A 23,938-nucleotide genomic window follows, 5' to 3' on the forward strand; every position below is an offset into this window, starting at 1 on the left:
TAGAGGTATGCTACTGTAAGACACTCATATTACGCATACTTGTAGCACTGCTGACATATGATTTAAAACAACACTTTTGTTAGTGCTTGTAGGGGCTGCATAGCACACAGCTTTCCCCAGGCCTCAGCCCTTCACCATTTGACAAAGAGGGTGCTGCAAAAGCCACTTAATCACTGCAACAAATATGCACCTGTCTACTGGTAGGTTCTTAAGACACAGGACTATGAATAATTGAATTTTTCAGATTTTCCCAGAGAGCTACTACTTAGAAAATTTTGCACAGCTTAATTTACACCAGAGCCAAACATGAATTGTCAGGTTATATAGCTTCCTCTAATGCATATACCTTACTGACGTGTGTAGTGTATAGTACCAATGTCCATACTTTAGTAAGGCAATTATTTTATGATTTTGTGGTGAACACTAGACTGGGAAGTTGTATGTTTTGTTGAAGAGTGGGAAACTATGGGAAGGTGCTGAATATCTGTTGAACTTAATGATCCATCCTGCATCTTTAGTGCACATTTGGCTGATTTAAAGCAGTCTTACCACTGTATAATACAGCCAGTGAGACCAGTTATCCCAGTTTGCAATGCCACTTCATCTGGATATGAGATTTTTATTTGACAGTGGAAAGACAGAAAGGCAAGATCTCTGACAGTATCAGTGAAATGAAAACAATTATTCTCACAGCCTCCCATCGGACCATCGATTACAATGACTTTCATTAACCCACAGCTGAGCAAAAAGTGAGAAAAAAGAACAGTAGGAATTTTTCATCAAGCAACAGCCTTAACCACTTTTTGGTTCTGCCAGTGCAAGGAAGGAAGAAGGTGGAAGAGAACAGTTGCCCACCTGTAACTGTTACAGATTCTGAAATAAAATTAATATCTGTGCAATTCTTCCACTATTAAGCTCACTTCTCTGAGAATGCATATAGGCTATATATTGATTTATGGAAATGTGGGAACCTGACTTATGGCATGTGCAAGTCCCATTTTGCAATGAAAAGCTAGGACTAAGTGGTGTGTAATGGGGAGCAGGCTGCAGAGCAAGATGATGAAGTACTTGTGACCTTCACAATTTCTTACTTTTCTTTACTATTTCTTACTTTTGAACAGCCCACTTGATCTTTTTTTCACAAGAAAAATAAACAAAAAAAATCAAGCAATCAAGCCAACCACAGTTAATTACCAACTGCAAGGGCAGCTAAAAATATTTTTATATGTATCATTAAACAGAAGGGATTCTGAGTTTTCAAATTATACTTTGTGGTTGAAGGTGATTATTCAAAAATGTAGCAAGAAAAGCCAGAGTTAACATCTCAATTAAATGAGTTAATATGGACAGCATATGTGTGAGTGACTTCTTCCTGGTGGTAGCAACGATGCTTTACTGGATGGTCCTACATCTCAGTTTCTTACAGCGTTGCTGCAATATATGATGTTCATCCTTTTTCCTCAAGTCTGACTCCAGCATTGCTTGTTCTGTGATGTTTCTCTTTGGCAGATATTCAGTAGCTTTGGCAGACTCTGTGGAACAAATTAACAGCAACGAAATCACAGGAGCCAGCCTGAACTGATCAAGTGGTGTAACAGCACATATGAAAAACCTCTTTAGGAAAGAACTTGGTCCTGTTCCATTTGAAATCATTCAGTCTTCTGCTGATTTCACAGGGCCATTGATAACCTTTGATTTAGCACCAGAAGAGATCATCAAAAATTGCAGGTTTTTTTTTTTAAAATTAACCAATTATTAAATTATGGACATGAGGGCTCTTCTCTCCTTTTATCCCTCTATTTTTTCTTTATGGCCTAAGCTGTAGGTTAAAAGTTCTTGTTTTCTGTTCCCAACAAACAAGGACTCAACTGACTTTGAATGTGACTTTGTATCACAGTTAAAAGTCTAAGACAGCTTGAGTAGGGATTTTTAGTATATCAGTGTTATACTAAATACCACTTGGATTGAAACCTTCTATTGCAAGCGAAAATATGTGTATCCAATTTATAAATAACTTTCTGTACGTAGTTTAAGTACAACACTGGAATGACTTTACCATTGTTAACTAAAGAGCAAGGTCAGCATTTTTGCTGTTTGAGACAATCATTGCTTTTCTCTTTTTGTCAAGATGACAAATAACCAACATCATCTTTATTTCAGCTAAATATTTACAAGTTTATGTTGTCTGAAGAACACAAGTTCTATCCAACTAAACTATTTACATTCTTAAAGTGCTATGCACATTTTACTGTATTGTGCTGTAGCAATTACTGTTGATCACTGCTAACTTAAAGGAAGAAGGAAAGTCTATATTCCTCCTCCATTTCAGAAAAATACGCAATAAACTACAAGGACTCTTGGTTTTGAACCTGTTCCTGTTGGTCGTTGATTCTTTACTAGAAACAAGAAGTTTTTTAGTTTGAAATAAAGCAGAAATAAATAAGATCACAGCCCCTCTTGTCTTGTAACATCAGACTCAACTCTGCCACTTAACAAATTATTACATGTCCTCATCTGCAGCAGTGCTTACCTTATGCGAAAGATTTATTAAAACCTCCAGGAACAGTCACTGTTACAGGAATCTGCAATAAAATTGTGAAGGAATTTGGTACAATGGTAGTTTGTGTGCCCTTCTGCTCAATTCCCTGTAACATAGCCTAATTAAGGGGTTTATTAAACATGATTAATAGTGCTTTATGTTTTCCCACTAACCCAAGGGTATTACAAGATTGTTCTTTGCCACAGTAGCACATTGCAATCCTCCAACTACTGTACATTATCCCATATAATAAGAGACACCACATCAAAATGAAGCCAATTGACATGACAGTTTTTAATTAACCACATTAATAGTAAATTCTGGATGTGACTGACAGGCTACCTTAGACGTGACTTCAGCACAGTAGTTATGTGTATGTATTCTTATAATGAGAGACAAGCCTCAAATTCCTTGAGTCTTAAGAAATTTTAAAATGTCTTGTAGATGGATTACAAAGACAGTCAATATATAAATATTCTGCTCCTAAAAATTTAATCACTGTGAAAGAACTAGGTGAGGCTAGAAGAACTTGTTCAGCTGCAAAGTATCTTCAATGCTGCCTGACTTGTAACTTTCCATGCTGGACCCAGACAAGCAGAGATTGATCAAATCTTTCATTAGAACAGGAATGCATGCAATTATGCAACAACCTTTGTCAGTGACCGGACATTTTCAGGTTAGTTTCTGTCTTCATCTGAAAAAGCACTGGATATTTTTAAACTGTACATTAGTTTAGTTGTGCGTTTGTATATTCATAGGGGGTCTTCATGTCCTTTACCCTCTGCCTAGTTAATGTGTAGTCCTAGAAATAACCTGTGAGTATGTAGCTATTTGATTGAAAAATAACCCAAATTTTGAGCCTAATCCCAGTTTATCATGAACAGAGAAGATAGATTTAGAATAACTTCCTTTCCTCTGCACTGCTACAAAAGATGTACAAATAAAGAGTGAATTGTAACAATAATTGTAGGTTAGACCATGTGTAAATTGGCTCTGTTTTTTCCCCTGGACTCTTATCATTCACTGAATTATTTGGTAACATTTTGTTCAGCAAAACAGTTAAGTGGATCTTTGCTGTCTTAGCAAAACAGATACAAACCCTGAGCCCCAAACAAGCTGTAGGTACCTCATGAAGACTTGTCTTTCTATCTTAACAGCTGGAGTTTCTGACACAACTGCTACTCTAATAGGGCTTCTGTTAACTTTTGCTAGATCTGTATATCAAGAGGTTGCTGACGAAGGGCTATATATTTCTTGTAAAGGAACACTAATTGTTTCATCAGCACAAGAGGCTTTAGAAAGGAAACTTGTTCATGATGCTACAATTATGCCTGGAACAACTGACCTACATGTTAAATGTTTTAAAATAACATCAAAAAATTTTGTTAAGATGGGAAAAGAGTACTCTTTGCTTTCTGTGACTCTGTGTTTAAATCACAGGATGAAAGGAGAGCTAAATTGAGTGCTAACCAAGAAGGCCTTGATTCTCAATCGCTATCTTTGCGACTTTTATAATTCTACAAAAACTTCACTAGGAATTTTCCTGTTTGTAAAGAGTTGTAGAAGTGGCCCAAATGTGTTATTGTTGAAGAACAGTAGACAAATTGTCAGAAAGAGAAGAAGTACTAACTGTACTAGTATTTGCAAAGGTGCACTGGATTTTTGCAGTGCTTACACGGTCAAGGCCTTTTCTGCTTCTCACAATGCCCTGCCAGTGAGTAAGCTGGGGGTGCACAAGAAATGGGGGGGTCATACAGCTAAGATAGCTCACCCTAATCTACCAGAGGGATATTCCAGACCATATGGCATCATGTTCAGCAATAAAACTGTGGGGAGTTTGATGAGAGTGATGGTGCCTGGGCCTAGTTGGGTATCAGTTGGTTGGTGGTAAGGAATTATTGCATCACTTGTTTTTCGTGAGTTTTATTTTTTTCTGTCTTTGATTTTGTTCTTCCCCCATCCCTTTTTTCCTTACAATTTGTTATTATTGTTTTTACTATTATTCATTTGTATTATTAAACTCTTTTTATCTCAGTCCATGAGTTTTCTCACTTTTATCCTTCTGATTTTTTCTCCCAACCCACCAGGGGCATAGAGTATTTGAGAGGCTGTGTGGTGCTTAGTTGCCAGTTGGGGTTAAACCACGACACAAGTGTATCCTCATTCATTTCAGGAGGTTAAGAATCCCTCTAAAATCATACATGCACTAATCAAGAAAAAGCAATTCAGTTTAATAAACTGCTGATTTTAAGACTTGGCTATACTTAAAAACTTAAAAGAACACATATAGTTCTATAACTAGTTCCCTTTTGATAGGTTTATACAGACCTGAACATGTTTTCAGAGTTCTGGATTGTCTTCCAAGCCAAAGTCAAGACAGTTGTCACAAAGTACTGGAAGTGTGTATCATAGCTACTGTGTTTTTACCTTATGGAATATCAGATGCTGTTCAGTTTTCACGCCATGGGGGTGATTTTGCTTCAGAAGTACCACATATTCCTTGTTTATACTGAAAGGCTGGAAAACTAGCATCTTTATAATGGTCTGAAACTAGAGCTGCATACTTGCTGAGTATCGTCTCACAACCTTTTCCCCAGTACAGAGGGTCTGTCCCAAGGCTAAGTATTTAGTTTCCCATGTGGGTGTGATGACCGAAACAGGTTTCAAAGCACTGAACGTGACTTGTTTAAACAAGATCTTTCCAGCTAACTGTGCATTCAGCTAATTCCTGCACCACCTAATAGCAGCCTGCCCTGTAGTGATGCTACTCAGTTTCTTGACCTAAAGCAACAGCCAACTTTTATTTGTAGTTCTGAAACCTCCAAACTGAGTCTTCAGTCCGATTTTCTGTTTCTTCTGTTGCAAGGCCTGGCAGCTCATGTCATGCTTCAAATCTCAATAGTGTTGTACACCAAAACATTTCTAAACAGATAGCTTTCTTTGCTGTAATTATTGTACTGAGTGGCAGTTCCTCCAACAAGCTTATGGTTTCATATAAAAGAAATTAAAGTCATGACTTCATACCACTGCCGTGGAACAGAAAATTATTAGACTTGGAATCTTTCAGACTTTGTATATAATAAAAGCTTCAACTCTGACATATATATACCATTTTACTTTGTGTGTTGATGTTTAAACTAAAAAGTGTGTGCCTGTGAGAGAGAAAAATTTGTCTTGTTCTAGTGACATGAGCTTTTGCAAGGGTGTGCAATTGTTTTGTACAATGTTGTGCCAGCAGTAATTCTGGAGGCTGACTGAGCCAGAAGGGGCCACAAATACAAAATAATGGAGAAAAAGAGGAAAGGGCTCAAGAGTTGCCAAGCATGGTGCTATCTTTTTATACTCCTCAGGACAGATAAAAAATACACGTTATTTTTCTTTCCTATGTTTACCAGAGGTTCTTTTGCTTTTGCTGGATACACCTTCAGAAGTTTTAGAAAAGACTGTTTTCCTAAGTGGAGCATTGACTTTGGAAAGAAGTCAGTGTGTTTATCCATGAAAAACTCTTTGCTGTTTGGAACAATATTTACGCCTCCTATTGTGCTAAATTCTTATCTAGTGGAATAATTATGAAAATAATATATATTCTCAATAAAACAGTGTAAGTAGATTTACAGGACTGCTTTTAAGGTTCTGGAAACATTTATATTACACCATCATTTTTCTCGTGTATGAATACACAATACTGCTGTCACAGAATTTACAGGTGAGATGGAAGTGTAAGCAAGCCATTTCTGGGAAACTTCTTCAGATTGACATAGAAAAGTACTACTAAAATACTTGTGAACCATTCCATATGAGTTGCTCATCAGAGTGAACCTCTTTGAATGTAAGAAGTACAAAAGAAGTCCAGAAAATTTCTTCCCTGTTAGAAAGACAAAAATGACCTCACAAACTACAGATCTGTAGTTTGGGGAAAGAAAGTGCAATCAGTTGTCCCCTTTATGCACATGCTTTACAAGTAGTCTCTTATTAACTCTGGTCTGATTTGATCCTGATTTACCAGAAAAGCTTCAGTTTCCTGTACATTACATTTTCATTTGGGTGGCAGCTTGTATTTGTGTGAAACCTGATACAACAGAAGAGCATTAACATTTTAAATTAGACTTCAAGACTTTAAAAGGAGATTCGCATATTTTATTCCCATAATTTTTGAAAACAGAGCAACCTAACTTTAAAGTTTGTGGTACTCTAATGCTCCCATTTTAACAAAGGAGGGGAAGACTTCTTATCAGTTTTTGGTCATCAGGCTAAGAATCTATGGATTGACTTTTGGACTCTATTTCTAGTCTTAAACAGTTCTGGCTGATTGAAAATACATATGTGATAATTAGTTTCAGGGTTTGTCTGCAAAGAAGATAAGACAAATAATACTATTCTTAGGTGAGGCTTCATTTTTTTTGACATGCTTAATAGATATGACAGGTCTTGATAACCAAGTGGAAACAAACTTTACTTTAAAAAAGAAAAAAACCCTGTGTGTTTCTGTGAATGGAATTTAAGCAGATGTGAGAAAGGATTCTACTGTGCTTGTGCTGTTTGTTTTGGCTACTATTACAGAAAATATTCCAGTGGTGACATCAAAGGTTAAATGCAACTGACAGGAAGTTATAAAGGTGTATTACATAAGATGTTGCCGAATATCAGGAGTTTTCAACTCCAGCTATTGCTTCTATTCTGAGTGTTTTGGTGTGCTGTACAATAGTAGTAAGAGATGGATTTTAGAGTTTAGTGTGATAGATTTTTCAGATTAAGATGGTACACATTTACAGGAGTAAGTTTCATTTAGAAGTATAAATGAAGGCATTTAATCAGTTTGAACAATAGGGCATTATATATTGCTTTTTCTAGACTAGTCTTTCTTTTGAGTTCTTCACCTCAGAGCAGTTTGGGAAACAACTGAAGGTTAGTACACATTGTTGCAATTGTAGAATGAAATAACTAATCAGATTTATTTAAGCTTCTACTACTTTGCAATTTATATAGAGCAGGGTTGCTCCTTTGTAGTCTTCTTTCCAAACCAGTCCAGAGTTTAGTCAACATTAATCTAATTATTGAATTTCAAAATACAAAACCTGCTATAAATATATTCTGAATCTTTGCTTTGAGTACAGATAGGAAGCTTTGCTTCCAGTATTGGCAACCCATATGCAGAGTACTAATTGAGCTAATACACTTGATATTTAAGAAGTACCCTTGTTAAATTTTTCAAACTAAGTGCAGACACATAACTTTTGTTTTATTACATGAGCCATGTCACATCCATAATTGTGGCTCAGTATATGGAAAGTGGAAAGAGACAGGGATAATCAGATTGCATGACTTGGAAAAAGGCTAAGGTGCCAGACTGTAGCATAGCACTGCCATTTGAAGAAGGGACCCTCACTGAATATCTCAACTTTAACTACAGTATGTGGTGCTATTTTGTGACCTGTCTGATCCATATAATTCCACTCAGAGCTGGTTAGCGGATAACCAGTGAGGTCACATTGCATGTAGCTCTGTTGAAAGAAGTCCAATATTATTTCTAGAGATGACTGAGCAGTGGTAAGCTGGAAATTCAACACTGTGAGTCTCGCTTGTAGTGTGTGAGATGTATTGAGCTAGCATGAGCAAGTAATTAAAAAATCAATATAATCCAGAGGTCACAGTGTTAAAAGGAATGCCTTTTATGCTATTGAATGCAAAATCACAACTTGTGAGATCTATGACAGTTATTTAAAAGCTCAGAATTATAAGGGAAGATTTTTTACTGAAACTGGTAGAAGGAATTCTAATAAGCAAAATCAGCTAATTTACTAATAATCTGTAAAAATAAACAAACAAACACAGGAATAATTACTTCACACTCGTTACCATTAATAATAAGGATGTCATTTTAACTCTCTAATAATATTTCGTGTTTTGTTTAGTTATGACCATTGTAGCTAGTCTTTCTGTATTATGTTTAATGCCTTTTTAACAGTATGATTTTGCAAGTATTCCAACAAAAGGGTGAGAGAAACCTTCTTAGTGTGAGATACCATACAGAGGTAGTATTGAGATTAATTACACATAACCATGCAGATGCTACATTTTCTATGGCTTTTTTCCTTCAAATTCTAGTGCCATTGGGTTTTCTACTTTGCTCAGAGACTAATATGGAGTTGGTGATTTTAGCACAGGCAATTTATAATAAGCAAGCCAAAGAAAGTTAAAATAAGTCTGTACAGAAGTAATTAAAAATAGCTACAATAAAAGCTATCAGGACATGACTATCTCACTAAAGTTATTCAAGTGCATCATAATTTTCAATATCCTTTGATGCACTTCTTTATATAAATTTCACATCAGCTGAATGAAACTGAGATTCTTGTCAGTTCTAGTGATGATATTAGCATAGCTACACTGATAGGAATTTCAGTTTCATCCAGATTCCAGAGAGGACCTTTAATTTAGAAATGACGTATTGAACACAATTTCATTTAGAATACCACATTTGTCTCCTGATACTTCCTTTTCCTTTATTTAAACAAAACAAAAAGAAAACCTGAAAAAAAGTTGTGAATTGGTGCTCAAAATTTAAACAAATATATTATTGTATCAAAGAATGACTGACTTGAAATTGAGTACTGAAAGAAGACCTGTAATGTCAGGTATTTTGTAGGTAAAGAAACATACAATGAAATAATTATTAAAATTTAGCCATTGTCCATATTTCTCCAACTTACATGTTGTATATGTGCAATTCATTAAGCTAAATATGTTCAGCTTTGTTCAGAACTGGCTTTGTTAACAGTCATTAACCAGAAGGGTTGGTTGAGTATTTACCATAAAGCGCTTTGCTTACATAGGAGATTGTGGCATATGAAAATATAATTTAGCTAGTTACCCAAAACTACTATTTATGATGCTATATGTTTGGTATACAAATCATATTTAAAATGGTTTTGTTGTGTGCTATGATTACAAGGTTTTTTCCTTGTTGTGTTTTACTGCATTATTCATCAACAATCACCTTTTGTTTTTACGCAAAATAATAACTTGATTTTTAAAGATTAAGCTGTGAAAATACATATTTTCTTCATTTAGCTCCCTAGGCAGCATCTGGGAGGATAACCTTCAAACTATTAAGTTGTGTCTCCTTCTTGGTAATTCTAACTTTCAATGCAGAGAATTAGTTTTAGGCAGCACCTACCAACATAATGTTTAGAACTATTGGCTGCATTCCTTCTGTGTTTACAGGAGTAGTGTGAAAAAGAACTTTTTATTTGAATTTTAAGTGCGCAGTGTCTGTGCTACTTTCTACTTCAGCCTTTTGATGAGCACAAGAGTTTATTTTGCTTTCTATAACAACAGTTTTGACAGGCCTTTCACAAAATGGAGATTCTGCATGGCTGTGTCCCTATTTTTTACTGCTTTATGTGCTGTTAACTGTAGAGAAGTTCTAATCATATTTCTGCATTTTAGATCATGCATCAACTGGACGTTCCACAACTGAATCTCTTTGAATCCATGTAATATACCATTGCCACTGGGGATTTTTTAATTTGTTTTTTTTTTTTTAAACTATTTTCTAGGCCGCTCCAGTGCATTTGAAGACTTAAACAGAATTACTTCATCTGCAGTCCTTTTCAGATTAGAAAATTTCATTTGTACTTATGTACTAACCCTGTTTCTTCGGAACTAGGCTGTTACAAAGCGGCTTTCTGACAGAGGCTTCCAAATTTGACAGCATCAGAAAGATTCTTGTAGGAGCCCCACTGTTTCTGAGAATGGCATAGCAGCTCTTTTCTCTAAAAACAAAATAACACCCATTCCATTCATAGGGTGAATTGGGGAAAATGTGACAGGAGTTTCTTCTTTAGACATCTATTTCTATAATATATTCTACCAAAAAAGTACACAGGATTTGAGCTTCTTTTGGTGACTGATAATAAAAAAGATGATTCTGAATTTCAGAAGGTATAAATTAAACTAAATGATGGTAGTGGCATAGACACCTTGATGTTAGATAAAATAAAGCAGAAATCATAACTTGTGGAGAGGTATTGGCTTGAGTGGAATTATTGCTTGTACTTTGCTTGCTTGTTGTCAGTAAGTCTGTTTGCAGTGAAAAAAGACAAGGAATTGCGAACCACATAGGTCTGGGGCTTGATTCATCCCAAGTGGAATGACAAGACAGTTCAAGACAGAGGACCTGCCAAAGGACTCAAGCGCACAGGAGGAAAAGGCTGCATAAATCCAGGCCCGGGACAGAAGCCTTAAGATGACATTTCAGAGGAAAATTAATCAAAGTATACAAGGTCCAGGTGAGACTGAAGGAAACAGAAGTGAAATTAAGAACAACATCAAAAGAATCAGGAGAAGGAAAGCCAGGAATTCGAGTGTGATTAGCAAAATGAGACATGTCTAGCCTTTGACTGGAATTCAGCATTCCTCTCCAGTTGTTATGTTTTCTGATATTATTGCTCTCAGCTGTCTTACATGGGCTTTAGAAAGCAGCTAAAAATTCTATCATACTACCATAGTAAATTAAAACTTAATAAGAATCACTTCCTTGTGTTTCTGCCCTTTATTTAAACTTTCCTAGTTTAAATCACTCCCCCCTCCCCCCACCCTCCCTTAATTTCTTTTTTATATGTTATATCTAGTCCTGTTGAAAGCTGATATGGTTTTCCACAGTGGAATTCCCTTTCAATTCAGAGGAAGAATATAGGATTTCCCATTTTCCACCTACGGATTTCCTGATTATCTAGTGATTCCAGATGTACAAGTAAAAGCAGAAAATGGGAGTGTTTTATTTTGGGCACAAAGCCAGTGCACTTTTCCAAATTTAGACTGACATTTTGGCCTCTGTTCTGTTATGATTATAGCTGGGGCAATAGTGGTAAAAGCCATCAATGTTGTCTAAGTATCTGCATCATAACAGTGAGATTTATTGGAATTCATGAAGATTTTGTCAGATGTGATGATTGAAAATTGTTTTTCACTCATAATTTATAGTTTTGGTGATTTTTTGTTAATTGAATGTTAATTTGGGCAAATATGAAGTAGAACATACTAGTGAGGAGATTATACACGTCCATGTTAAGAACATGGAATTATATGCATCTGCATGCATTCCTATAATTAAAGACTGTCTCAGTATATTTCACTTCTACATTTCTGATCTATATTGTTTAAATGAAAACTTACGGCTGTACTGTTAATGTTACGGACTTTTTCTGAAAGAAAAATGCTGCTGGGAGATGCTAAGGCCAACACGTTTTTGTTGAAACATTTGTTGTTGATGTACACTACTAGACAATTTTGTATGTAAGGCAAATTCCTTTTAGAGAAATTTTTATTATTAGAATGAAGTTTTTGAAATAAAGAATCAATTTCATTGTTCAGAAGCTAGTTTTGCATCATTCAGAGCAATCAGTTTGTCTTACTAATTTGTCATGTATGATAAACAAACATCTTTGACAAAAGATGAATTGTCACTGAAACCTGTTTGAGTTCTTCCTAGAAATTTTGGTAGTGAACAAAGTTCTATGGAATAAAAATTAGTCATGTTACTCTCATGAAAACAGAGGATGACTGCAATGAAAAGCATGAAAATACCATTGCTCTTATTCTATTTATAAGACTTTCATCCGTCAGGCCTTGAAATGGTACTGATTCTGTTCAAGGCTCTAGTTATCTCTGAAGAAGTGTTGTATCTCACCTGACGCCTTACAAACATGGATGCATGTGCTTTTGTGTCTTGTCACTTTAGTGTTAATTTTATGTCTTTCTAATCTTTTAAAGAAACTACAACGTGCAAAAGAAATGACAATATAGTTCCACTGGCACAAGTCAAGCAGGAAACTGACCTCACTAAAGCTGTAAACTCTGTGATAGAAAGCAAACCCCTAGAGGTCAGTATAATCATGGTAACATCAGCACAGAGAAATCTAAACAACGTTAAGAATAAAATAACCTCCTATAGAAAGGAGCTTACACTTAGATTATGATCTGTCCTTAAGTGACCTCTTTAAAGCCATGTCAAACGTCAGTAATAACTCTTGGCAGTACAACCCGTTATTGTACACCAGGACCCAATGTCAAAAGGTTACTAAAGTAGAACTGGAGCCCTGAGTTGGTTAACTTCTCAAAAAAAAAGGCAGGAATAGGTTGAATTGATCAGCTTGGGTAGGTTAACTGATGCAGCAAGCAATGATGGGTAGGCCATTCCTTGTAAGGGAAGGACAATACAGAGGCAGTCTGCAGCTGAGGTGAAAGCAAGATGGCTATGGATAAGGAAAAGAGAAAAGAAGGTAAAAAGAAACTGTGCTTGTCACAGTGACTTGGACAAGATCACAAAGTTTGCTAAACATAATGGACCTGTTATTCATATTAAATGGTTGAAGATTTCATATTAGTGACACTAATATTTTGTCTATGTGACACTATGTTTCTTCTATGAATTGCAAATGCTATCTGAAAAGAAGATTTCTCACCCACTAAATGGAAACAGTTCCTTGGAAACTCTTCCCTTCTAAAAAGACAGGGAAAAATGCACTCCTAATATAACAAATGTCATAGCATAAGTAAAGTAAGCACTAGATGATCCATCTAGAATAAAAAAGTATATTTCACAATGTAAACTGAATTGTTCAGAATTTTTCACTTTAATTTATAAACATTCTAAGCTACATCTTGTTGGTGAGTAGTTTATGATATGGTTATGTTCTAGGCTTGCACATGGTGATTGAACCAAAGCTTTTAATACCTACATTCAGTAACTTTATTAAAACCCAGATTAATTCACTTCAACCAATTTACCATGACATGAAACAGGATCAACTTTGCACACGTCACATGGGCTGTATCTTATTATGCAGCAGATGATTTGGGCTACTGGATTTTACATGTTTCACTAAGGTTCTACAACATGGTTGTACTTGTCCTCCTGGGAGTGTGCTATAATTTGACAGCCAAGAGAACAAAGCATATGGCATAAAGGTGATAAGACTTTACTATTCTCATATTCATGATTTGCAGACTATGTAAAATTCATATTAATCATATTTTCAAATTCACGTTTAAAATATTTAATAGATGTGTCCTTTATCAACAAAGTATAAAGCTAATTTTTTGCTGGCAATGACTAAGTAACAGAATACACAGGCACTTAGGGCTTGATTCAACTGCTGCAGCAAAACTCTCTAATAGATTGTCAGACATGGATAATTTGCATAGGCCTGTCAGATGTAATGCCTCCCAAAAATAAGAAAGAATTATGACTTTTTGTATTTCCATATGAATGTCATGGGAAATCCTAGAGCAACTCAAATATCACTAGATATTGCCTATATTTGGGCAAATGAATGAAAATTTTACTGCTCGTACATTCACTTAACACTGACGCTTACTGGCAGCATATGAAATAATTAATTTTTATCCATTTTGCTGGTACGGACACAATCTTACCTCATTACAGTAGTTCTTTGTATTAACTTCATTGAGTTGTCAACACTACTTCTGAAAACAAGGAAAATTCCAAAACAAATTGTGTAATAGTTTAAATAACACTGACTTCAAAAGAGAACGTTAATCAAGACCTGGTCCTTGGTGCCTGAATAACTTTCAGAAGGACATAAAAATCTGTTGTGCTTTTTTTCTCAGCTCAAATTGCCCAAGTTGAACATAAGCCTAGGGCAAAATGGTCTTAAAGAAAAGACAACGGAAAAAGCAAAAAAAAAAAAAAAGATTGAAGCTGAGTTCAAAAAAAAGAAAGAGGGAAAGAAAAAGGAGGTCTGCAATACTCACAGTCAAAAAGAGCAAGAAAGTCCGCACAAGGACTGTGTTGATGTGATGCCTCTGAGGTATCCAATGCCATCCAAAGGGACCTGGAAAAGCTGGAGAAGTGGGCCTGTATGAGCCTCATGAGGTTCAACATATGCAAGATCCTACACCTGGGTCAGAACATCCCTCAGTATCAATACTGACTGGAGGATGAAGAGATTAAGAGCAGCCCTGCAGAGACGGACTTGGAGGTGCTGGAGGGTGAGAAGTTGGACATGAGACGGCAATGTGCACTCGCAGCCAAGAAGGCCAACCATATCCTGGACTGCATCAAAAGAAGCGTGGCCAGCAGGGCAAGGGAGGTGATTCTCACCCTCTACTCTGGTGAGACCACACTTGGAAGATTGTGGCCAGCTCTGGAATCCTCAGCACAGGAGAGACATGGACCTATTGGAGTGGGTCCAGAGGAGGGCCACAAAAGTGATCAAAGGCCTGGAACACCCTCCCTGTGAAGAGAGGCTGTGAGAGCTGGAGTTGTTCAGCTTAGAGAAAAAAACACTCCAAGGAGACCTTATTGCGACCTCCCAGTACTTATAGGGGGCTAATAAGAAAGATGGGGAAAAACATTTCAGCAGGGCCTGTAGCAATAGGACAAGGAGTAATGGTTTTGAACTAAAAAGAGAAGTAGTTTCGAATAGATATTAGGAACAAATTTTTAACACTGGCACAGGTTGCCCAGAGAGGTGGTAGATGCCCCATAGATGGAAACATTCAAGGTCAGGTTGGGTGGGGCTCTTAGCAACCTGATCTGGTTGAACATGTCCCAGGTCACTGCAGGTGGGTTGGACTAGATGACTTCTAAAGGTCTCTTCCAACCCAAACCATCCTGATTCTATGAACTGAGAGCAGCACTGGTCTGGTGCATAGCACTGGAAAAACCACTGAATTTATTTCAGAGAGATTTTTAAAAATAATTTGTAAATAACATAAAGTCCACTGTTGGAAATATGTTGGTGGAAATACATTTGAAAGAAAACTTTTGGTATTAGAAACTTAATGTCCTCTTTCCCATCTTTGTGACTTCCGTTTATGACATCATGGTTGTTTTGGCAGCACCTCATTGTGCTATCGCTTAGAGATGATCAACATCTGAACAAGGAACAAATAGTTAGAAAGCAGGGAATAAAAATTTATTAGATTAAAACATTATTTAGTTATACATTGGGTTATAATCTTTGCTACACAAAGAGCTATAGATGTCAGCAGGAGTTCTGTATACTCATGTGTGAAAAATGATGTGCTGTAACTGCATGCTTTACAGAGATCTCCATAACAGAGTTTAGATTGCCTGGTAAAATGGAATGAAAGACTGATTATAAATTAAAATCCTTCCTTCAGTTTCTGTGGTATCGAAGAGTCCATAAAATCTTTGTAAATGTCTGCTAGTAAATTGGTGCTATACATTATTAGATAATAAACTAAAGGATGCACTCTGGGAATTTATATATGAAAAAATACATATAATATTTTGACAATGTAATACACATATTTACAATTAATCTCAACATTTTAACTGATATTTATAATTCAGAGAGAGAGCGCACTCTACCAGAAACACAAACCTGTTTTTCTTGAGCTACCTTTATATTGGTTCTACCTTCTTTATTTTTCCTGATAATTATCATTGTTTATAGTAATTTTTATATATATTTAATTACTATTGCCCTAATCCATTAGGAGAGAATTTAGAGTTAAGCATGCAACTATGAGGGCAAGAGAAAGCGATTCCAATGAACTACAACGTTCAATTTGTACATAGATCTACCTGGCAAAAGCAGTAGTCTGTGTGTTCTTGATACAGCAACTCACAAAACTGTACCCCACACAGCAGAGTCTGTGTCCCTGTTATTTAGGTCCTGACTTGTCCCAGGTGATTTACTCTTTAAATGAAGACCATATTCTTATTCAGTCTCTGTTTATAGCAGTTTAGGTATGATCTGATTGTAAAGATATAGAGAAAAAAAAAGGCAAGCAACCTCTCTGTCACATTTGTTCATGGGCAGTCTGCAAGCTTGCAGCTGAGACATTTTGTGATTGTTTACTTTCCCAAGTAGTTTCAGATTTTTTTTTTTTTACATAGTTATGTGAATACTTTTTTTCATATATGTGATTCTTCTAAAAATTCCTCACTCCTATGTATGTCTCTCACATGTTTTGCCTTTTCTATTTCACAAGAGGTTTGTCCTCAAGAGAAGTAAATGCCGGAAAACAGATATATGAAAATGACGTTTGTTGCTTGCCCCTGTGAAGGTCAGCAACAATCATAGTTCCTGGGAGAACAGATTCCCAGGCAGCCCATTGGGTGACATTTCCTCTGTGCAGTTCTTTCCCACAGTTTATGAAGCTGATTCAAAACTCCCAGAATCACTGGAAACATTGAAGTTATCTCTTCTATGTCTTAGGTCAAGTCCCTGAAGTCTCAAAAGAAAATAATTTCTGGCTGATACAGGTTATTTCATTAGAATGCTTGTGTCTCTTATCAACTGGGAAAGGAGTTTTACTGATTCATGCAGCTTGATACAGCAAACATGTGACAGTGGCAATGTGCCAGGAAGATTTTTCAGAAGCACCTGCTGCTCCTGCCACTTCTCTTGAGCTTGTGACCTCAGCTGTGACAAGGAGAGAGTTGAGTGCCTCCTGCTCTGTTTATCCCTGCCATTCCCTCTTTCTTCATCACAGATTGTTCTTAGTTAGCTAATGTAAAAACTACAAAGTTTTCATTGTTTAGAATCTGCATTCCCTGCAGTTTGTCTGTAATATTTGCAGTACTGCTGTAGCATTGGTAAACCAGGCAGGCTGTCATTTTTCACTCTTTGTCTGGATCTACACTGTGGAAGATTGGCAGATCTGTCAAGAACAATATCAGTGATCCACAGACACTTTTCTCTCCCTCTTCTCAGCGCTGATAATGCTTCTCAGACAGAAAAAGGAGAAATCTAGAAAATCCCTACTGGGGATTTTTCACTTTCCTGTAGCCACAGAAACTGGTGGGACAGAAAGGAAGAAATCAAAGCAGTAGAGTTTTCTGTTAACTCTCAAATACAAACATGCTCAATGCAAGTGCATGTTTGTGTTGTTACTTTGCCTTAATTGTTTTTTCTAGGAAAGATAGAAATCTCCCTTGAACACAAATGGTGTTTGAATAACATCTATTTACAATTGCAGTTATCGTAGCCATGATGCTGAAAAAATAAGAATCAGGGCAAGATTTCTAGGTAAGATAATATCTTTTGATAGACCATCTAGCTATTACAGTTGGAAAAAGTAGCAAACTTGTAGGCACAGAACCCTTTCCCCAGATTTGAAACTACTGACTTTGCTGTGTTCAGTATCTTCTCTGTGTGCAGTATCCAAGAACTGCCCTCTGGCCACACAGGTCCTTGAATTTTAGAATATTTATATTTCCCCTACCTCTGCTGTTTAATTTCTACTCAGTGACTGGTTCTGAAGAGCTATTCACATTTTCTCTCTGAAAGACAGACTTCTTTATTTGATACGGTTATAATAAAGCCCAGAAATACCAAAATATCCATTTGAAGATGTTTAGTCCAAATTTTGCTGGCTGAATTTCTTTGTTGGACTTCTACAGAGTTGAATGGTGTTAGAAATGGCTTCCTCTCAGATGTACAGTGTTCTTTTTATACGTTCAGGGAGAAAATTCACTGCTCTTCATTTTTTAATATATTAAGTAGATGTTTAGCTGTGCAGAAAATTCAGGCTTTTGGAAAGAACAGACTGTTCAGCTCAGGATGGTGTGGCGTTGTGATAGGCTAATAATATAGGTGAGCAGAACAGCTCAGTCAGTCCCTGACTAGACTGCTGGATGGTACTCTGATTATTTTTTTCCCCCTGACAGCTTGCTTTTTGCTGAGGTAGCCAGTTTTTATCTTGCACCTATTTTAATGCAGAAGTCCTCTGGCTCAAAATTTCAAAATAAATAATTATGCTGTTACAAGGACTGCTATCCATTCAGCTCTAGTGGAACTAAGAAAGAGAACAGGGGAGAGTTTATGACATACAAGATTCTTGAGCTTGCTATTACTTAGATTCACTTAGAGCAGAAGAGATATTATAGCTCTGTTTTCTTTAAAAGGAAACTTAATTGCTTGTTCTTGTTTTCCAGTTTCTGTAGGAACTATCCCAGAGGAAGAGCGTGGGTTTTATCGAACTACATCTGTTCCAGCTGTCATAACCATCTTGCAGACATTCATGGCACAGAACAAGAGTTAGGAGCTACGACCTTAGGGAATGCGTTTTGAAATGCTGCCAGTTTAGCCAGTTGCCTCCTACTGCTGAATTGAGCTGCAATCTTCTTAATCAAGGAGCTGGATATTATGGCAGTACAGTAAAAAGTGATGCAGAAAAAGAAGCGTTGCCATGGTAAGAAACTCATGAATCTACATTAAAATATTTGTTTTGCATAGGGCAGCAATTCTTTTTGCTTACTTTGAAGTCATGTTTTTCACAGAAAAAGGAACAGAAGGGTAGCTTTTGAGTTGTTGATCTAGTCCTCAAAAAAACAGTAATTCTCAAGCTCTGAGGAAAGGTAAAAGCACTGATCTCTAAGCTTTGTGTATTGATTACCACCAGAGAAAATGAGTAGCGAAGAGGGCTGCTCTCTTAAGCTGGAAAGACAATTCTGAATCTTCAAGACAGAAGACCCGGATCTTCTCCTGTCAAAAAAACATTTTCTTTGGGAAAACAAAACAAAAAAAATCCCAAACTACCCCAAATCCCAACTAAACAAGTACCTCTTCATACCTTCATCTTCATATCTTCATCTGTACCTAAAGAAATAATATTTCAAAAATCCAGAATGTATCCAAGTGCCTGTCTCTCCAGGCTCTGGGAATGTGAGTGAGATTTTAAAATACTTCCTTTTTAAGAACTCCAAATAAATTGAAGAAATTTTTTGCTGTTTTCTGGTGCTGAAAAGAAACTAGAATGTAGCTGTTTCAGAGAAGTCTGAAGTCCATAATTTTTGTAGGCACTGCAGAGATTTTGAGTCTTGATGTATATTCAAAAATTCAAGAGATGAGTGAGAAACTTGACAAAGGTAGAAGTCTGTAAGATTTTTGAAGATTTTCTATGTTCTGCTGAAGCAGGAAACTATTTTTTTTCACATCTGTTCCAATTTTTCCAAAGACACAAGGAAATACAGTTACCCTTCTCTTCTTTGAGTTTTAAATTCGCTATATCCTTTGAACTAGTTCTTGTTCAGGCTGGCTCTCATTTCAAAATATCTAGTATCTCTGCAAATTCAATTCAAATCTACAAACTATTCAGGTGCACATACAATTATAACATCAGAAAAAATTTCAGTTAGTTGACTATCGCAGCACCTGAAACTGAGTTCTCTTTTAGAGAAGAATAAGAAACAGTAATAACAATAGCATAATAGCAGCAGCAGCAGTAGTAGTAGTACTAATAAACCTGGTTTTATTTGCTCTGTAATAAACTGTAATTAATAAAAACATTGCAAGGTAATGAAGCATTCCATTAGAAAGAAAGAGGAAAGGAGATAATGTGAGTATTAAATTGGTGCAAAAGGATAGAAATATCCTGAACTTCTGATAGAAATCCAGAATTCTCTTTATCATCTAAGCAGGGAATCGCAATTTTTTCTGTTAGGACATAGCAGATCTAGAATTGCTGTGTGAAAGTCTGAGCAGTTTCACTGATTTTAGTGGAAGAACTGTAGGACTCCAGATGTGATTTATGTGTCTGGTTATCTTCTTGGTCACATTGGTGAGGAAAGAATATAAAGACAGGAGTAGTTTTTTTAAGCCAAACCTGGTTGTAATTGAAGTAGATGAAGCTGCACATGTTTACAACAATACAGCTCTTAGCCTGCATTAACCATACAAGATAATAAGGGGACAGCTGATAGCATCATGCATATTACCTTTGCTAATTGGCAAATGCCAAGAACAATCAATAAAAACCCCTATAGGATTGCTAGAGACAGTCAAGATAACAATATTCTTTATTCTATGAAGAAAAACAGGTTATTTTTATAAAAGAAATAGAATTATTATGAAAAAGTTATCTGAATAGATTGAATTTTTCTACCCAAATTTCAGTATCTTGTCACTAAAACAGACAACTAAATAAACATGAAAATTGCATTTTTTTTTTGCAAGTAAAATAGACATCTAACTTAAGAAGCCTCAATGTATGCTCCTATTTCAGTAGGCCAATGGCCAGCATAACTGCATAAGCAATGTAAGGTTTAAACTTTTACTGGTGAGTGGCAATTAAGCAACATGAACTCAGAAATCTTATATCCCAAGTCCGTGGTTCACTATACCATATAGGAGTATGTTAAAGCAAGCTATGAAGTGCAAACACTAACAGGGCGGTCATCATATTACCCACATTATAAATTTTGGCAAATGCTATCAGCAATTAGCTGAATCAGCCACATATTTTGAAGCATTGACCATAGTGAGAAAGGGTTAAACATATCTTCTGTCTGACAAAGACTGATGGTGCCTCACCCAATCCAAATGTGAGGGAGACATGAGTAAAGGGGTGAGAAGAAGAAACTTGGTGTGGTTTGAGCAGCCCTGAGACAAAAGCCCTATGGGCATTTAGGTCTGAAAAATGTTAACTGGTTTTTGGACAAGGATAAGCCCCAGAAAAAGGCAAAGTCTTGACTGTGGATTTGACTTATGAAGACATGTGCCTATTTCCCATTGATTTTAGTAACATTTTAAAAGGTGCTTAAATATCTTTAACAGTGTTAATTTTCTAAAGAACAGCCTTTGCTTTCTATACTTTAGGAACAGATGGGGAAGAACGTAACAAGTACATTTTTTTGTGGAAAATACTAGTTTATAAGAAAATTAAAAACAGACTTCCTCCTAACATTGAGTGAAGGGCTTAAATAGTTGTATTAATTTGTTCCAGGAGTCCTAGATTGTATTTTTTAAGGTTACCCTGGCATTTAGAAGTATAACATTTGCTGGAGTTATGACTGGGTTGTTGACGGACCTCAGAAGCACTGAGGAAAGCTGAGTTCTGACCAACTTGACTCTACCCAACAGGCATGGTTGCAGTCACTGGAAAAGTTTATAGAGCAAGCGGGAGTATGGGGAGACTAAATTGCATGGGGACAGTCTGCTCATGCCAAAGAATATAACAAAACCATGTAAATACATCTTCAATAACAGGCAAGAAGATTTTTTTCAAGAAAAACATCTTTCTGTTGAATACTCTTTTTAGTTTGTTGGTAAAAAGTATTTGGGCAAGCCTGATTACCGCTGAATATGATAAAAAAGTACTACTTGATCCTGTGAAAGTAAAGATTTAACAAGCTTTTAGAAAATTTCTGTCTCCAGCACCTGCTCAGTAAACTTAAAGATACTGAAGATACATTGTACCTGATGTGTACAGCTCAAGACTGGACATATGAAAAATAACTGTCTTACCAGCAAAAATACTTATTCTTAGAGAAAAGTTCTCAAATCGCCAGAGAATTATTTAATAACAGTTTGTCCAAATGCTCATGGGAACCGCTTTTTTATGTGAAGGAACAAGTCTCATGGCAGGAGATGACAGTATACACACAAATAGTCTCAAAACATAGCTGTAAATTATATTTTTCCATATTATGACTGAAAGTGGCCAAACAACACTCATGATGCCCTTGATAAAGATTATAAGATATTGTTATTGTTTTATCAAGCTTCATATTACCAAATTACATTTTTAAACTAAAATGCTTACACAGGAAATCATTCAGGAAAACATCAAAAAGAAATCCACACTGATCAAACCAGCTTTAGTGGTTATCACAGGCAAACTCTGATGTTGGTTATAGACAAGGAGTTCAAGAAGAGCTGAATTACAAAAGAATATGGTCATAGTAGGTTTAAAAGAAGATGGTCATTGTAGGTTTTCTTTTTCTTTCTGGGTTGTTGGAGATGGTGGAGTAGGGACCACTGCCCTATCATTAAGGTCTTTAAATAGCTACTTGTTTTCCTCTAGCAGGGAACAGAAGTCTGGAAAAAAAAGCAAAACTTAAGTTGTTAAAATCAAATTTTAAAAAATGTACAGGAGAGCTCTTTCTTTCTATACAAGAAAAAGACATCCTGTATTGTGGCAGCTAGTAAGGCATGAATAAGTGAATTCTAAAGGTTTAAAGTTGAAGAAAAAGGTGACCCTATTTTGAAGATTCGTATTTTGAAGATTCGCATTTTGAAGTCTTTACTCAGTTTTCCCTAGAAGTAAATATATATTGTTGCCTTGGAGTGACAAAGGGGTAAAAACTGAGGGGAAGAATAGGGAAGAAGGAGAGGGGAGTTGGAGGGAGAAAGAGAAAAAGAGGAAGAAAGAGAGAAGGGAAAGACAGATCAGGATTTGGGCTGAAATTGCACAGGTCTGTGGAAGACATCTTGCAGAATAACAAACCTGATTAATTTTGTGTATACTGTATCGAGTACGATGAAGACCAATTAAGGGAAACTACTTTTGAAGTGCTTTTAAAGATCAGGCAGAAGTTATTAGTCTTTGATTTACTTCAGTGTGATTTCCCAAATTGGCACAAGAGCCCATGTAAGTGGAAGAACAATTGGTCGTTTCTAAAGAATGCTAACCTTCCCTAAAAAGAGAAAAAGAGAGAGCAACGTGTGCAGCAAGTTTTAATCTCCAGTGATTTATAGAAAACATAATACAGGGAAACAAGAAACACAATCTGGATCTTGGCAAGTGAGATATGAAGATTAAAAAAATATATATTTATATTTTCCTTTTCCTTAAACAGTGTTTATGAAGCCCTCTTTCATCTGTTTACAGAGACACACCCTGCTAGACTCCAACCTCCAACAACTTACCTCCTGAGTTTAGAAAATTTTATACTCGCAAAACACTATAATATTTGGACACGTGAGCTGCAAATGCTGTACCAGGTGCATGACACATGATTAAGCTACCATGCTTGGCAACTCTGTGTACATGAAACCCTTTTATCTTAGAAAGGAAAAGGTGATAAGATTAAATGCCCTTCACAGAGGTCTAGGAAAGGTTTTTTTTTCTGAGTGTGTGCATATTCCAGGGATTGGCACTTACGGCCTTAGGTATACAGACAAAAATCCTTTCTCTTTGGTTTAATAATTTAACATAAAAGTTCTAGAAAACAATTGAAAATAAAGTATTGAGATCTTGTATTCCCTAGCAGTTATGCAACGAATCATCAATTTCTGAGTTCACAGAAAAGGTCTAAGGACATTATGATCTAACGCAGATCATTGACCCCTCAGGGGACCAGTTAAGTTTTTCATCAGTGATTTAAATAGAGAGACTGAGTGCACCCTCACCAAATTTGTAGATGATTCCAAGCTGAGTAGTGCAGTTGTCACATGAGAAGGACAGGATATGATCCAGAGGGACCTCGACAAGCTGGAAAACAGCCTGTGTGAATGTCATGAAGTTCAACAAGGCTAGATGCAAGGTCCTACACCTGTGTTGGGGCGATCGGCAGTTTCAATACGGGCCGGGGGACGATGTGATTGACAGCTGCCCTGCAGAGAAGGACTTCAGGTTGTTCATTGATGAAAAGCTGGACATGAACTGGCAATATGC

At 36.4% G+C, this 23,938-nt stretch overlaps 1 long non-coding RNA gene across 1 annotated transcript in view; it reads left to right on the forward strand.

Moving 5' to 3' along the window:
* LOC128850331 (uncharacterized) overlaps window positions 1–23,938 on the forward strand; it is a 111,833-nt gene that overhangs the window by 33,242 nt on the left and 54,653 nt on the right. Inside the window, exon 2 of the long non-coding RNA XR_008447646.1 lies at window positions 18,477–18,733. This is a non-coding gene — a long non-coding RNA (uncharacterized LOC128850331). The remainder of the gene's footprint in view (window positions 1–18,476; window positions 18,734–23,938) is intronic.

This window comes from Cuculus canorus, chromosome Z (assembly GCF_017976375.1).
Source record: "Cuculus canorus isolate bCucCan1 chromosome Z, bCucCan1.pri, whole genome shotgun sequence".
Classification (NCBI taxonomy): Eukaryota; Metazoa; Chordata; class Aves; order Cuculiformes; family Cuculidae; genus Cuculus; species Cuculus canorus.